Below are 16862 nucleotides of genomic sequence, written 5' to 3'. Positions count from 1 at the left end.
AGGTGGGCCATGGCCCCCCCCCCCTCCACCGAACACTCTGCTCACCGGGACTGCAGGGTTCTCACACCTTCACCGCTCTCTCTTCCCGTGGCACTTCACACTCGCCATTCAGACCACCAGCCCTACCGCAGGGACCAGGGGTGCAACAACAGGCATAGGCGTGCCTACAGGGGGGGCCAGGTGGGCCATGGCCCCCCCCCCCTCCACCGAACACTCTGCTCACCGGGACTGCAGGGTTCTCACACCTTCACCGCTCTCTCTTCCCGTGGCACTTCACACTCGCCATTCAGACCACCAGCCCTACCGCAGGGACCAGGGGCGCAACAACAGGCATAGGCGTGCCTACAGGGGGGGCCAGGTGGGCCATGACCCCCCCCCCCCCTAATGTAATCACTCAGATCGGCATTTTCTCTAATGCCTTCGTTAATATTCGTATATTCCTGGCACTGTGACACTCAAACTGTTCTTCAGTGTAGCAGCGTGCTAATTAACAATATTTTTAAACATTTTATCGTTCTGGAAATACAGCCGCCTTAGTTTATTTAAAACACGAGTTCCCTTAAAAACGGCCTAGCAAAAAAATTTTTTTAAGAGGTTTGTTAAAGTTCTGTTGTCTGAATTGCTGTGTTTGCATTCACTAAAAAGAAGTTCATTTCAAGGTAGATCTGGACCAAGCTATTGGAAAATTCGAGGGGGGAAAATGAGTAAGTACCCTTTAAACATTTGTCTATGGAAAAAAAAAAACATATTTTCAAGATTGTTAAAATTATACGGATATAAATATTAACTAGTAAACATATCTCGTTGATACTGCACAAAAATATAAACACGGCAATGAGTGAATATATTTAGGCTATTTAACATTCTAAATTCAGCTTCTGATTTAAAAATTTAGCAGGGCCCCCCCTAATGGAAATGTCTGGGCACGCCTATTACAACAGGGGGGGGGGGGGGCAAGGGTATTTTGCCCCCCCCCTCCTTCTGAAACCTTGAAGTGGGGGGCAAACGGAGGGCAAAGAAAGTGCTGTGTAATCAATTTATTAGATAGTAAAACTGCTTTAAATAGCACCATTTTTCCACCTTGAAATACAAATTTTTCCCGGGGGAGGACCCCCGGACCCCCCGCTTCAATAGGACGGGATCGATGATTCTTTATAAAAAGGTATATTGCCCCCCCCTTTGGAAATTTAGTTATTGCGCCCCTGGCCAGTGACCATGGGCGTCTCTGGCACATAAAATTTGCGGGGAGGGGGGGATTTATTTATTTACTTACTTACATGCTAGTACCTCCCGTCGAGTTCAGTATAAAAAGTCTGTTTATTTTCAAACTATGTTTTTTGTATTTAATTTTTATTTCGACACCTGATCTACTACTAGGTATATGTCATCACTGTAAATCCACGCATTTTAATAAACATGAAAATAGTACATATAATTAAATTACTGGATGTTCTTGAAAATATTTTGGGCGGGGCTCTTGGTAGGGACCAGAAACATTACTACAGAATCGCCGAAACGTACCTAACACCAAGCACAAACCAAGAGGTGATAGGCGGCACTCCTCGGCCTCGGACTCTTAGCGAGCCCCTGGTTCGATGCCTCAGACAGGTACAGACAGGTACAGACAGGCACAGACAGGCACAGACAGACACAGACAGACACAGACAGGCACAGACAGGCACAGACAGGTACAGGCAGGCACGGACAGGCACAGACAAGTACAGGCAGATACGGACAGACAGAGACAGACACGGACAGGTACAGACAGGTACAGACAGGTACAGACAGGTACAGACAGGCACAGACAGACACAGACAGGTACAGACAGACACAGACAGGTACAGACAGACACAGACAGGAACAGACAGGAACAGACAAGTACAGACAGACACAGACAAGTACAGACAGACACAGACAGGCACAGACAGGTACAGGCAGGCACGGACAGGCACAGACAAGTACAGGCAGATACGGACGGACAGAGACAGACACGGACAGGTACAGACAGGTACAGACAGGCACAGACAGGTACAGACAGGTACAGACAGGAACAGACAAGTACAGACAGACACAGGCAGGCACGGACAGGCACAGACAAGTACAGGCAGATACGGACAGACAGAGACAGACACGGACAGGTACAGACAGGTACAGACAGGCACAGACAGGTACAGACAGGTACAGACAGGAACAGACAAGTACAGACAGACACAGACAGGCACAGACAGACACAGACAGACACGGACAGACACAGACAGGCACAGACAGACACAGACAGACACGGACAGACACAGACAGACACGGACAGACACAGACAGACACGGACAGACACGGACAGACACGGACAGGCACGGACAGACACGGACAGACACAGACAGGCACAGACAGGCACAGACATGTACAGACAGGCACAGACAGACACAGACAGGTACAGACAGGCACAGACAGGCACAGACAGACACAGACAGGCACGGACAGGCACAGACAGACACAGACAGACACGGACAGGTACAGACAGGCACAGACAGGCACAGACAGGCACAGACAGGCACAGACAGACACAGACAGGCACAGACAGGCACAGACAGACACAGACAGGCACGGACAGGCATGCGGACCGGGCAGTGACGACAGTGTCTGTTCCGCGATGCACTGGTCGCAGACTGCGCTGTCCGCACCAGCAGCTGGTCTGAGGGCACAGCTAGTTCATTACAGGAGAGCGTAGAAAAGGTTGTGTTGTTTCAAATATGGCAGTTAATTCTTACTTTTTCACGCCCCAACACTTTGAAAACTGTAGAAAATCACTGTTGCAGTTTATCTCTTCTCTTCTCTTTTCCAAACAGTATATAACAAAGTCGTTATCTGCGGCTATCTGCTTGTTTGATATTTGTTTATAAATACGGGTTTCATCATCATTTAGATAATGTTTTTTTTCCGGAAGGTTTAGTGTAAAATACATCGGTATTCAATTGAAACACAGTAGAGAAATGCTTACATTGCTTACGCTGACTTAAACATGAATGATACTTCACATTAATGTACTAGAGAATTTAGGTCAAAAAAAAAAAAAAGAACTACATTTAACGATAACTCACAGCAACCATTTAAATATCTTCATATTTGCGTGGAGTTCCTTTTCACTTGGACAGCTATATGTAGCCTTTTCTTGTGTGTCTTCTAAACAAAATCTGTTTGTGTTGTCTCATGAGGAAAAAAAAAATCTGTTACATGGTTTACAAAGAAATTCTTTAGTTATGGGCAGTGCGTCTTAGTAGGTATGTAATTTAAAAAAAAAACACCCGTCACTTACGAGAACTCAATACTTATAAGTAGTAACTACTCACTTACTAAATCTAAATGACGCCACATCTGTAGCTCGCATCCGCGCGAAATCGGGACGGGTCGCTAGTGTGTGTGTGCAAAGTACGATGCGGTCAGGGGTGGCCATACTTGTTCTCCGGGAATCCCTCCCCTACCGCTACACGCACACCCCATTAGTGGACCTCTTCACGCGGAGTACATACACCTCCCTGTCTCTCTAGAGCAGCGGGTCCCAGAAGGCGCATGCGCAGATAGCTGCGTATCAATTGCATTATAACATTTCACAGTGAACGTGCCTAAAAAAACATATAACTTAAAAAAAAAAACAATAGAAATGAGTCACACTTTACACTTGCAACTGACTACACTGTAATTTTTTTTGTAAATGGAACAGATATATTATTGTAAAATTAAATATATACGTAAATTTGTACATTTACGTGAAAACAGATGTATTACTGCAATACAGTGTTCGCAGCTCCGTGGCTGGGTTGCAAGAGTTTCCGTGATTCAGGACGAATGTCGCTTTAAGCAGGCTCAATTATTGTCAGATAACTTTCTTTGAAGGAGTTGGGGTTCGGCCAAAAAGAAAAGTCGACCATAGGGTTCCCTGGACGAAACAAAAAAAAAATAATTCTGGACCGCTGCTCTAGAAGGTTTGGCAGGTTTCTAGAGCCCCCGTCGCGTCAAGTGACGTAAATAGGACGCCGTTGTTCTTGTAGCTTCGACAGTCAGACGGGGGAACCTTGATGACGCGATAGTTCTGCGAGCTGAGACGTAGAGAGAGAGAGAGAGAGAGAGAGAGAGAGGCTGATGGCGATACCAGAGAGACAAGGGGAGGGGAGTGGAGTAAATAGGGCGAGTGGTCTCTTGGCGAGCGATAGCGGGCGACGAGAGAGGATCTCATCACAGGCGACGGTGGCGCGGCGCGGCGGACGAGAGAACAGCGCGAGACACTGTTTTAAGATCGAGGTGCGAGGCAACAGACATCTGTGACTGTCCGTCACATCGTAGATCCCAAAATGGATGTTCCGATTTCAATCAGTTTTTTTTAAGGCGGTTTTAATCGGGATGGTTCTTAGCTATGTTTGATGAAAAATATGTTCATCTGTTCAAAGATAATCACTGTCGAGCCAAACTCCAGCGGCGAGAGTAAATAGTGCACTTAATGAAAGTGTGATTGTTTTTAAACAGTTATTTAGATTAATGTAATTTATGAAATAGTGTAAATATTTGTTAATGAATAAAAACTATAATTAATGGTCTATACATTCGGACCTTATTCCCACTTGTAACAATATTATATATATATATATATGCCTAAACATATAGCCTATTTAAAATTGAAAAAAAAAACAAGGTAAAAAAAGCTGTATGCTTTACCCATTTTATAACATAAACATGAACGGGTTATCTCAGTAAAATTCGTTTGCGTTTCGAAAATCTGACAAAATGTTTTAACGGACGAATTCATGGGGTCCATGTCTTGGCTGTAAATTCAAAACATGTACACGTGTTGACGAGTTGAGAGCACCGAATATGTGCCCGGATAGGATAGGGGCCTCTATCCGCCCATTACTTGGCCACCAGTTGGCCACCAGTTGGCCACGACTTCGACCGCAAGAGCCTGAGATATTCTCTACGGCTTCGACACGTTTGAAACCACGGGTTGAGCACATCTGCTTGAATACGGGCTAGCTTATTTTTTGACGTGACAACGTCTAATAAATCGATGAACGCCGGCTGCACACACGAAAAAGTGTCCCATAACGCACATTGTCCCGTTACGCTGAGTCCCGTTACGCTCATTGTACGCTTGCGCCGCATCTATCTCTCTTCCACTCGATTGGAACAACCATCGATTTGACTTTTTCGAGGCACATTAAACTTGAAACACTCCCATTCGTTTCCTACTTTTCCTATCATCGTCCTATCCTAAACAGAATAACACAGATTGGAAGAAGTTAAATAGCAAACATGTATTAAAGTTATAGTTAAAATAATCTCTTCGTTAAAGTAATAAACATATTTGAATTAATGAGTGCAAAAAAAAAAGTAAATTTATCAATTAAATTGTAGATTTCAATTCACTCCTTCTTTGTATCCATACAAAATAGTGATAATTCAATAAAAATTATTAAATTTTATTCATAAAAGTATGCAATCATTTCATCAATGTTTTGTTATGACGTCACGTTAAACTATCGTCCGTAAACCGACTTTACAGACAACCAATTTTTTTCTTCTAGCTCATGACCTGCTCCATATTGGTCAGACGTCTGAAATGTGACATTTGCGTTGTATAAACAGTTTTAAAATGTCTGTATTTCGTGGCAGTGGCTGTCTTTAACGACGGAGATTCTATGTAATTCGTTCTTACCAACCATCGCCAGACGTGGTCAATCACCACTTCCGCAGATTTTTGGACGTGACAACGTGGCGACTTCAACCACTTCAGAGCATGGCGTCTCCTGGCAATTCCCAACTCCGTGTTCGAAACGGCCTCGGCGACCCTGTGTACCCGCCGACATTGGTCACGTTGCCGTATGACGTATGACGTCACGTGCTCCGTAGACGCTACACGCCCGCGCGAACCAGCAACAGGTCTGCCTCGTGGCCGATAAGATAGCGGAGAAGCCTTCATTTCACAGACGAGAGAGCCACACCCGAAGTTCCCCGATGTTCATGCTAGCTTTTTTTTTTTTTTTTTTTCGTTCTATCTCATTGTATAAGCCGGTGTGGCATTCAATTTTGCGGTCGATTAGGATAGGTTAGCTACATTATAAATACTTTAAAACATTGTGGATGGTTGGTTGTATTAGGTAAGTATATATACATTAAAAATACTGTAAAATCATTTTATGGTCGCTTAGCAAATAACTTTTTAATATGTAGCTATCCAGGGCTAGGAAACCGTTTACATGATTTCACAGTATCTTTAATGTAGCTATCCTAACCAAATCAACCGTCCACAATGTTTTAAAAGTATTTATAATGTAGCTAGCCTAATCTAATTGACCATTAGTTATCATGAGTTGTCCAAAATAAACATTCACGGAATATGGGGCGTCCCGAGAATATTTGTGGAAGACAAAGACTACGGTATGAAAAATATACAAATCCACGAAGTACGTTTCTTCAATTAGGTATTTCCTTCTAAAAACAATTACAAATAAATACCGTTGCCTTGTTTATTGTCTTTCCTTTTATCGACACCACCATATTTATTTACAATGAACTAAATAAAAAACACGAAGATGCACGATCGGGCGTTTGGCTCTCTCGTCTGTGAAAAGAAAGGCTTCCCAAGATAGCGCCGATAGCCCGGCCGTGATCGCCATAGAGGCATCAGTCCATGGACTGGGTTGAAGTCGCTCTGGTTAACAATTGTTTTGCAGAACAGGCCTTGCCAGCACGGGGGAGGAACTATAATTGCCGAGACTGAGACCTGGTTTTTGAAGTAGTTATGGACTCGTCCGCTAGATTGAAGCTTTCACGATATGTTGCTAATATGGGTGAATTGACTGAGAAAAATAATGCAACCGATATTATCAGGCAAACAAACTAGTGAAAAATTAGTTCACATTATTTGGTAGACACATATTTTGTGGTATGGTATACCAGAAATACTGCATCTCCTACTCATTGATAAATAACATAATTCAAAACCCCATGTATGGGCCAAAAAATCGCCTTCTTCAATGCAATTGGTGGTCGAGCAGTTAATTAACATAATGCCAACACTTTGAGTTTGAAACTTCCGCTCGGAATATTTGCTGGCAGTTATGGACCTACTCAACAGACAGTGGTTTCAGTTGTCATTAATTCTATAGCTCCCTCCTTGATCTATGCTAGCAAGGGCTCTATAGTTGGAAGGAAATGCGTCGATCCGAACGGTCCAGCCAAGCCCAATAATGAAATAAACCAAATAGCGTGTGCCGGAAATTAGGCATTTCGTCACTTTTTTTTAATTTATTCTATAATTTTAAAATTTTTTGGGGTTTCCATTTTTTTTAAATTTATCTGGTGGTTAATGGGGGTGATTTACTTTTTGTTAGGCCGGTGTACAACACGGTTTTAAACTTTGTGCCAGTGGACCGAAGCCCCTTCCCAGGGGGCCAATCTGATATTTTGCTGTCTAATGTGGACATGGTCAGCCCGGTTGAAATTTCTCTCGCCTGCAGTCACGTCCCGAGTTTGTAATTTTAATTCCCTGCATGACCAAAACTGCTTTGAGCAGCTCCTGGGCTGCAAGCTGCTACCTTGTAGAGGCCTGCTGAGAAAAGCATGTCTCGTCACGAAGCAGTCTCCAGTGGAGCTGCGTTCCCACCTTAGTGGCCATTTCTGCCCCCCCTTCCTCTCTCTCCTCCTCACTTTAGTTCTGAGAAATTAGGCTAGGAGCAGTGACCGGACGGGACGATGACCTGATGCAAAAACCTTCTCCCGGGTACGACAGACTCATCCCCGACATCTAGCGGAAAAAAAAATAACCGCGGGCCTGGTCGCCAGCGTGCAGAGCTTACCCTCATGACACCTGGTGGCAAGTCTGCTCACCACCTCAAGTAGTTCCCCCTTACGCCGCTAGAAGGCAGCGTCGCGGTGCCATAAGGCACTATGCTTTCCTCTCGCGGCCCGGAGAAGTCGATTGTTCTTTGCTTTCGTTTCGGTCCGGTAGAGAGCGCGCATGTCGTGTTGTTGTCACGACCGCCTCGGACTCCTTCGGAAATTTTCGGCTTAGAACCGAACCTACCCCCTCCTTTGACCCGGGGCCTTACCGCCCGATTTAATTAGGTGCTTTGGCCGATTGCGGGGCACTCAGCCCTCTGACCTCGGCTACTGACCTCGTCTCCTCTACGTCCTCTGCGCTAAGAGGCTTTTTGCGGGAACGGTGATTTTCGCGTGCACGAGAATGTAGTCAGTTTGCTTAAGGGATGTGATCCCGTTTGTACAGTAGCCAGGCAGAGGTAGTTTTTTAGAAAAGTCATGCGTAGTTAAATTTTTATTTCTTCTTATTTAATTCAAAAAATTCCGGTTTCGTCCGCGCATCCTGACTTCTCGGTCCGCGGCATCCTGATGTCGGCGCGGGACACCTAGTGAGCTCCGAACTCTACACCCTGGTTGGTGAGTAATCCGGCCTTTTCCCCCCCATTCCCGTTTGTTGGCCTTTGGCGCCGACGGTATAGGACTGTCTGGAAGCAAGTCTAATTTGTTTTGGATTTGATTTGGGTTTCAGACAGGGTCGAAGTGCTGGAGAGACAAATTGCTCCCAGCTCGTGGTCCTGCACCTCCACTGCGGGTCACGTTAGAAGAGAGGTCTCCGCGACCCGACGTTATTTGTTGAAGACCCGGGTGGTAATGTGAAATCAACATCCCCCCCCCCCACCTTCTAGCTACGAAATATATTAATCGAATGAATAGCCTACCAGCGAACAGTGCTTTCCTCAAGAATATGTAGAGTCAATAAAACTAATCATATATGTAATTGTTGGGACATTAAAATTTGGTGCAATTTTTAAATTTTTGATTATTTAATAATTTTTTGTTAAGGTGTAATATGTATTGTTTTAATTAATCCTGGGGCGCCCCCTTTAACTTTGTTATTTACTAAGATTTTTATTGTCAGGTTTGAATAATACGAACACAAAATTCCTTAATAATAAACCAGGGAACCTATAGACCAAGCTACTTGTGTAGTGTTAATTTATTTATGATATACCTTCTTCCCTTAAAAGATCCATACTCCTCCCAAGTTGCTTGTGTCAGGGAGATCCAAATTATCTTGTTCTCCACCTCGTGCCACCTCTGGTCAATTACTTAATTTTCTTATTTTTCTTACCCAGCAAGTTTCCAAGGATCTTTTTAATCAATTTAAAATAATTCAACTTTGAGGCACGAGGGGCGTTACAAGCGCCGACTCTGAAAGGTTCTGTTACGCGTTAACTGTTCTAAAAACATTAGTCGTTGCAATGACCCAGGTGCGTGTATCAACATATTGTTCTCTAAGCAATACGTGATAAACATATTTGGAACGGGTATAGCACTAAAAAAAAATCTACATGAGAAAGTATTTTAGTATTCGCTAGTGATGTGTAACATCCGACCTCATAACAAGCAAATTCGTGTGTTCTCGTGTTGCAAGTACACTCATAATTCGAAACTAAGACAAGAAATGTAACTTAGAGTAGTTTAAAACAATACCGAGCGTGATTATAAACAACATCCAAATTGTATTTAAATTACATTTCTGGACGCTAATCATAGTAGTTTCCGCGCCCGCCGCTAGAATTCGCCACCGGAACAGTTACGTCTACTATTAAATCATTCCATTTGCAGATCGAAAATTCAAACTATATAATGAAACTGCTCCGATAAAAGCAAAAAAGACAAAAAAAATTAAAACCCTATTTTAGACCTATTTTACGACAATAAATTTTACTAAAATATTTCCCATCTTATTAAAATTCATCAATCAGTAAATATTAATATAGTTTTCCTTTGTCTTTGTGAACTTTGGTTCGCGCTATCCGCCACAGATGGCAGCACCGTGGTTTTTAAACTCTTTTTGGAAAGCCTTCATTTCACAGACGAGAGAGCCACACCCGAAGTTCCCCGAAGTTCATGCTCGCTTTTTTTTTCAGTTCTATCTCATTGTATACACCGGCGTGGCATTAAATTTTGCGGTCGATTAGGATAGGTTAGCTACATTATAAATACTTCAAAACATTGTGGATGGTTGGTTATATTAGGTAAGTATAGCTACATTAAAAATACTGTAAAATCATTTTATGGTTGCTTAGCAAATAACTTTTTATACCAATCAAGTACACCATTTTAATAAACAAAAAGCAGGGAAGTTTTTAAAAGTACTTATACTTATTGAACGCGATTTAAAAAAAAAAGTTCAAGTTGACGTTTTTACCTATTTGTTTCCATTTTTCTGACTGTATAAGTTCAGAAATAATTCTTTAGTCGTTCTTTGCTTAGGCTAAGGATGCATCAGGGTCCAAACTTAAATAAAACAATTAAATCTAAAAAAATGACAAAAAAAAAAACGGAACAGGGGTTAAGAGGTCAAATTTCTGTAAAATTATAAAATAAACTAATTATAACAAAAAAATTTGGACCCCTAACGCTTTTTTGCTTTAATATGTATTTGCTAAACACCAACATCAACACGCCCGTTCAGTTTGTATAACAATCTACATATCATCCTGTATATAAATATATTTTTGAAATAAATAAATATTTCTTAACCTTAAATGCAATCTCATTGGCTGCCATTCGTTACGTTGGCATGCATTGTGGAAGCAGCAGATGCGATAGTGAAAATTTTTTCCGGGAGATCCCTCTCTGTTTACGTCATCCGTCTCCGTTCACGTGCCATCGATGGAACAGGTTCTTGACGTACGAAACACGTGTTCTGGAACGTCCTGAGTGTGTGTCGTTGGTCAGCCAGACGCCGCCGCCTGCGCGCCGTTGCCATTAAGGCCACCAGAGGCGCTAGTTGGCGGGGAACAAGCTGTCACGAGCTCGGCTTTCGTCTGTGCGGGGCGTTCCCCTTTCGGGAGCACACAGCACAGCACACAGCACAGCACACAGCACAGCACACAGCACAGCACACAGCACGGCTCACTCGGGTTTCTCTTCCGACCCGCGCGTCTTTCTGTCGCTCGTCGTGATTAGCACCGCCTCACTCCCGCCGAGCGGCCTGTGTCCGGGCCAGGCCGGTGACTTCAATTTACACATAGAACAGTAACTCAAGATTATTGTGGGTCGCTACCACAACGTCGAAATACCACGACGCCGAACGTACAATAACGCCGAATACCATAACGTCGAATGCCAAATTGACCGCAACGCCGACAGCTAGAAAACTGCTGTGTACCACAACGCCGAAATACAGTAACGCCGAAAAAATGTAGCTTCGGGGGGTGGGGAGGGGGGGGGGAGGGGGGGGGGGGCACAGTAGCAAAATGAAAAACAACTGAATGAATTTGTGTTGCTAACCTTACCTAACCTAACCTTTGTGGCAGTCCTGCCAATGACATTTTTTTTCGGGGTTAATGTATTTCTGCGTTGTGGTAATTCGGCGTTGTGGTACACAGCAGTTTTCTAGCTGTCGGCGTTGCGGTCAATTTGGCATTTCGGCGTTATGGTTTTCGGCGTTATTGTACGTTCGGCGTTTTGGTATTTCGGCGTTGCGGTGCGTCCCCAATTATTGTCACGTGCGGGGGAACACAGGTCCAAATCAATTAATTAAATTATATTTTGATGTGTAAACATCTTAGCTAATAATGTTCGCAGGCTTCCACGGCCATTGTCTGAAGTAGCTCGGCTTCTGGGTTGTAGCCCAGACTGGCGTTTCATTCGACATTGCAGTCGTCATCATCAGGGAGCAGTTTCCCTACTGATAACTGTAACTGATACTGATAACTGATAACTGCTCCCCGATGATGGCGACTGCAATGTCGACTGTAAAGTTGGTGAATTATTCGCCAAGGACGCGGCTACAACCCCGAAGCCGAGCTACTTCAGACATCTTAGCTGTTGGTACTCGGCATTTGTAGAAGTAATTTTGTGAATGTAACGGAAGTCGCGTGGAACGGAAGTGCGTAACTACTATGCTGCCATCTGTGGCGTATGGCGCGAACCAAAGTTCACAAAGCCAAAGGAAAACGTTATAGCATTAAATGTTTAATGATTTTTAACAATACAGGCAGTATTTACTTAAAATTCATTGTCGAAAATAATTCCCAAATCGGGATTTGGTATTTTTTCAAGTCTCTTTCGCTTTTATCAAGCCGTTTCTTTATACAAGCGCGGCTCCATAAGGGGGGTGGTGGGGGCGATAGCAACTCCCGAGACCAATTTTATTGATTAGTGTATATTTATGTTTACTTAAATATTTAATTTCATATGTTAAACTAAAACTTTTATCTCATCAAAAGTTGCATGGAGCTACTAAGGTTCTGTATTTGAAACCCTGTAATTTGTAAATAATATTCCAAGGCCAAATTCTGACAACTTTCATTTTTAGCAACTACGAGCTTTCTTTGTGCGATAGCCCCTCCCGAAAAGTCATCCTGAATCCGCCATTGTCTTTATATAGTTTAACCTTTCGCTCTCCAAATCTACAGTTGACGTAGCTGAACTGGCAGTGAACTCTAGCGGCTGTGGCGGAGACTACGTGTGATTCGCGTTCAGAAATTTAGTTCAAAACACAATTTACGTGAGTTTATCATGCTGGGAATTATTTTAAAGAATTCTACGTAAAAATTTCGTGTCCGAAGTTTTAAATTACGTGTTTGTAACACGAGAACAAACGAATTTTTCTCGTTACCGAGGTTAAATGTTTACACATCGCTGGCGAGCACAGAAATATCCGATGATATTTCGAAAGTGCCACTATTTTCGCTCCCCACTGGAGCTCGACCCGACAGTGGCTCTCTCTGATGTTCGTCTGTTAGCACGCACCTCTCTCTCTCTCTCTCTCTCTCTCTCTCTCTCTCTCTCGACACCCTGCCTCGCACTTTCCACTCGTCCGCCGCGCCCAGACACCGTTTCCGTTGTTCCAATCTCGGGGCGACTGAATTGTTGCCCCTTGGAAGGGCAGCCCTTCAGGATTTTTCTGACAGTGGTTAGTTTGTAAAGTGACCTAACCTAACCCAACCTAACCTAACCTAACCTAACCCAACCTAACCTAACCTAACCTAACCTAACCTAACCTAACCTAACCTAACCTAACCTAACCTAACCTAACCTAACCTAAACTAAACTAAACTAACCACTGTCAGACAAATCCTGAAGGGCTGCCCTAGTGCTCACCTAAGATATATAAGGAACTCCTATGCAAAATTCCACGCTTATAACTCACCGGTTTAAACTGTGCATTGTATGTCAGTCAGTGTTAGAGTTTTATTAAGTAGATTCATTAACTCACTTATCTTGTTTACATTATGTTTCCACTAAATATGTAATTTATTAATATTTTTTCACAAAACATTAACTGAGTAGTCCAGTTCCAAAACTCGCCTTGTCCATCACCAAGGAAAATTGAGTTATTTATTGTTTTGTGCAGCTTTTATAAGTGCGCAATAGATAGCATTATAACACATTCCACAACTCCCCATGTCTAATAACAGACACAATTTGAAAACCAGGTACTGTTCCAAAACTCTTCTTGTCCACAAGGTTTTGTGTTCCAAAACTCTCCTTGTCCATATATATATATATATATATATATATATATATATATATATATATATATATATATATATATATAATATATATTTATATATATATATATAAACTGTTTCAAAAGTCGCCTTGTCCTATAAGCAGCCATGAACAAACTAACTGCATTAATCAAAAGTGGTTATGTCCACATAATATAAAATCTAATGTAACATTGTTTTAGAAGGAAAAAAAACTGTTTTTTTATAATCACATAAACATATTCATATTTTTGTATAACTGTATATAAGTATTTATTAATTGTTGTAAACAATTTTTGACAATGATTACAATGTCAGCTTTCGTAGTCCAGCTACAGATAAGTGTTCTCGTTGCATTGAACTTGAAGGTAAAATAAAAACTGAAAATAATGAGCATGTGAAACAAGGGTTGAGAGTCGAATTTAGGGTTCACAAACTCCGTTCGAAAGCTTTCTATGATATGCTGAAAAAAAACATGATAATACCATCACATTTTCTTTTGATTGCCAAAAATATATGGTACTACCAAAGGTACCAGATCAAAGTGCCTATTTTAGCAGACAATTCTATGTGTATAATTTTACTGTTTCTCAAGGATCGTCTAAAACAGAACAAACACGTTTATTTACACATGGACAGAACTTGTTGCACACAAAGGCTCTAATGAAATTTTATCATGTGTTCACCACTGCTTGCAGAATACTGGAATCGATTACACAATAACAACTATAAGGCTTTTTTCTGACGGCTGCGGAGGCCAAAATAAAAATAGTACGATGATAGGTATGGTATCAAAATGGTTATAGTGTGTAGCACCACAACACATCAAGGAAGTACACATCATTTTCCCCGTACCTGGACACTCATTCCTGCCAACAGACCATGTTTTTGGTCGTATTGAAAAGCGGGTAAAAGCAAAGGAAGTGATAGTGTCACCCCAAGAATATTTTGATATATTTGGAGAGTTCGGAACTGTAATCAAGCCTGGCAATGCTGGCTTTGCTTTCTACGATTGGAAATCAGCTATTGCAGAAGTTGTGCGACCTACCAGTTCATGGCACTTCAAATTTTGTAACACGAAGCGGTTCATTTTGAAGAAATCAAAAGAAAGTAAAGTACTTGTTCGAGGGGAACCCAATTACCGAACTGACCTTATGGAAAGTAAAGGTATTTGCAGACGTGGTAAGTGTTTCCAACAAATTAACCCAGTAATAGTTCCACTAGGACTCCACCCAAATGCTGCCAAAGCCAAAGATGTGAATAAGCTACTGTCGAAGCACTATGGGCCTGAATGGAAGGAGAATGCAAGTTTGGCATTTTATAGAGATGTTCTTGCCAGACAATACACAACTGTGCATGACGAGGATGATGATGAACCTATGGTGGATGAAGATTTGAGAGTATGATGTTTTGAAATAGTTCAACATATTTTTTAGTTGACAATATTGAGAAAATAAGGAGAAACTTCAGTCAGTGTAGGATCTTAATATGCACTAGAAAAAATATTATTTTTTGTTAAAAAATGTATTTTGTATCATTATTAAAATACGAGATGTAATCAAAGAGTTTGTTACTGGTTTTCCTTACGAAAAAAATTCATTTTGTATTATATACTGTTCCAAAATTCACATTGTCCAAAGTATTGTTCCAAAACTCATCTTGTCCAATTTATTTTAACAGTTTTAATATTTGTGTATACTGTTACATTTCAAAGACCTCAAGAAACATATTTCAATTTAATTTTTGAAATGATTCATACCTACTGTGTGTTGGCTATGTCACAACCTCTTTGCATATCAGTTTTTCTCGATTTGCTCTGTTCCAGTGAAAGAGGACAAGGCGAGTTTTGGAACTGGACTACTCAACTTATCCTGGAAGAATCAGATCATGGCCTCCAAATTCGATTGCGATCCCTGGATCCAGGATGGAATTACCCCCCCATCCCCTCCACCCACCAATTTTGCAGTCACATGCTACATTATAATTGCATGGTTATTTCTTACCTACACTCTTTTTAGAACGTTATTTAACCTGAAAATACTGGGTATAATTATGGTTACTATTTTATAAGTCTAAACTAAGCTTTATTTATAGAATTATTTTACTTTCAGATAACCACAGCGAGTATGTATAAGAATAAAAGGTCTGGTCTTGGCTTCTGCTCGCTGACGATGGCAACTGTAATGTTGACCGAAACGTCGGTGAATTATTCGCTAAGGAACGGCTACAGCCCAGAAGCCTAACTACTTCAGAAAATGGCCGTGAAAGCCTGCGAACATTATTACAACTTATAGTCAGGGACTGGAAGTAACGCGCTACTAGTAACGACGTTATTTGTAACAGTTACTTTTTATGGTAACGATCGTGGTAACGCAATATATTAAGTTTTCAGTAACTGTAACTGTAACTGAATTACATTTTTCTGCCTTAAAGTAACGATAATTGTCGTTACTTCTTGCGTTACATTTTTTAAATGTATTTCTTATTGAACGAACAACGATTTGTTGATTTTTTTCAATCTCAGAACGAAAATCCCGACAAGCATATTATTTGCGATGGTATTGCTTGTACTTGTAAAACTGCTGTTGGCTAGCCTGCGCTCGTATTTTGATTGTCATTTATTTAATATTTGCGACATGCGGATTTACTGCTGTGCTGTTTAATTAATTAACCTACCTGCGCACATGCGCGAAAGCAATGACAGAATCTAATGAAGCGAGAAGCCTAGAAAGCAGTCCAGAATTTTTGTTGCCGTGGCCTTCATATTCTATATTTTTCGAAGTCGAGTGATAAAAATAAGGTAAATCTGTATTGTACGGATTAGCGCCAAAAAAAATCGTACAAATATGAAATAACTTTCATTATATGCTATCTTACGTCCTCTTTTCAGAACCGCCTGCGGAGATAAAAAATTCCAATTACTTTTGGAGATATCGAATTTTTTAATATTCATTTTTTGGCGACTTTTTTTTTTAAAAAATTTAAAAATCCGAAAATACCTTTATTCTGTGCTCTTTAACTTCCTCTTTTCATTAAACCCGGCGGAGATCAGAAATTCCAAATACTTTAGGAGATATGGAATTTTTTAATTTTCATGATGTGCACTGATGCAGCGTTTAGAGGGAAGCCTACGATTCACACATCCTTCTGGACATACCCGAATACTCACGTTGGCAAGCCTTCTTTTCTTAAAATTAGCAAGAAGTAATTAAAAATACTTTAAAACACTGTGGATGGTTGGTTATATTAGGTAAATATAGCTACATTAAAAAAACTGTAAAATCATTTTATGGTTGCTTAGCAAATAACTTTTTAATATGTAGCTAT

This window comes from Bacillus rossius, chromosome 17 (genome assembly GCF_032445375.1).
Source record: "Bacillus rossius redtenbacheri isolate Brsri chromosome 17, Brsri_v3, whole genome shotgun sequence".
In the NCBI taxonomy this organism is placed as follows: Eukaryota; Metazoa; Arthropoda; class Insecta; order Phasmatodea; family Bacillidae; genus Bacillus; species Bacillus rossius.
Note: the sequence above shows the minus strand (reverse complement) of the source record.